Source organism: Daktulosphaira vitifoliae, unplaced genomic scaffold, assembly GCF_025091365.1.
Source record: "Daktulosphaira vitifoliae isolate Bord-2020 unplaced genomic scaffold, ASM2509136v1 Scaffold_4, whole genome shotgun sequence".
Classification (NCBI taxonomy): domain Eukaryota; kingdom Metazoa; phylum Arthropoda; class Insecta; order Hemiptera; family Phylloxeridae; genus Daktulosphaira; species Daktulosphaira vitifoliae.
The window spans coordinates 40,360,812-40,361,527 of record NW_026099575.1 but is presented as its reverse complement, the minus strand read 5'-3'; positions in this window follow the sequence as shown (position 1 = coordinate 40,361,527).

The following is a 716-nucleotide window of genomic DNA, read 5'->3' as shown; positions in this document are numbered from 1 at the left end:
ATTTCTACTTAAGACTATGAAGAAACTTCTTGTGTATATCAAAGAGGGGTCATTAAAGGAGAAGCTACTACATAAGAATCAACATGCACACCAAACAGGGAATCTATTAACACAGCTCTACATAATTTAATATACAAAGCAAGGAAAGCGATAAAGAATAAAATGTATGTAATAAATATACTGTTGGACATTGAAAGGGCTCTTAATAACATACACTTTAATTCTGTGTGAATCTATGAAGTACGCACAATTGGCCTACTTACCTTAATATATAGGCAGTTCTCGACCATCTTCTTAATAACTAAAATTAAAACTTGATTCAATTTATATTGCGGTCTAAACTCTTCAAATACAATCTAACTAGGATGTTCAAAGAAAACTAAAATTAATAACGGAGTAATTTTGACAACATAAATTTAATTAATTCGTAAAAAGATAGTAACAATTTAGAACAATAAATATCCAACACAAATATAACATATTTTATACAAGTGTGTGTTTCTAAAAATTTCTTAAATATAAAATATTCATAATGAAACACATTTTATCTTAAATTTTACATAAGTGATCACTATACTTAGATAAAGTAAAACATAATAATAAAAACAAATACTTTACAAAATCAAACATAAATTTAGAATTACTTTAAGTTTTAGTATGAATACTTTACTTCAAATTTAAAATATACAATTTATACAACTTATAATACTTGGTAA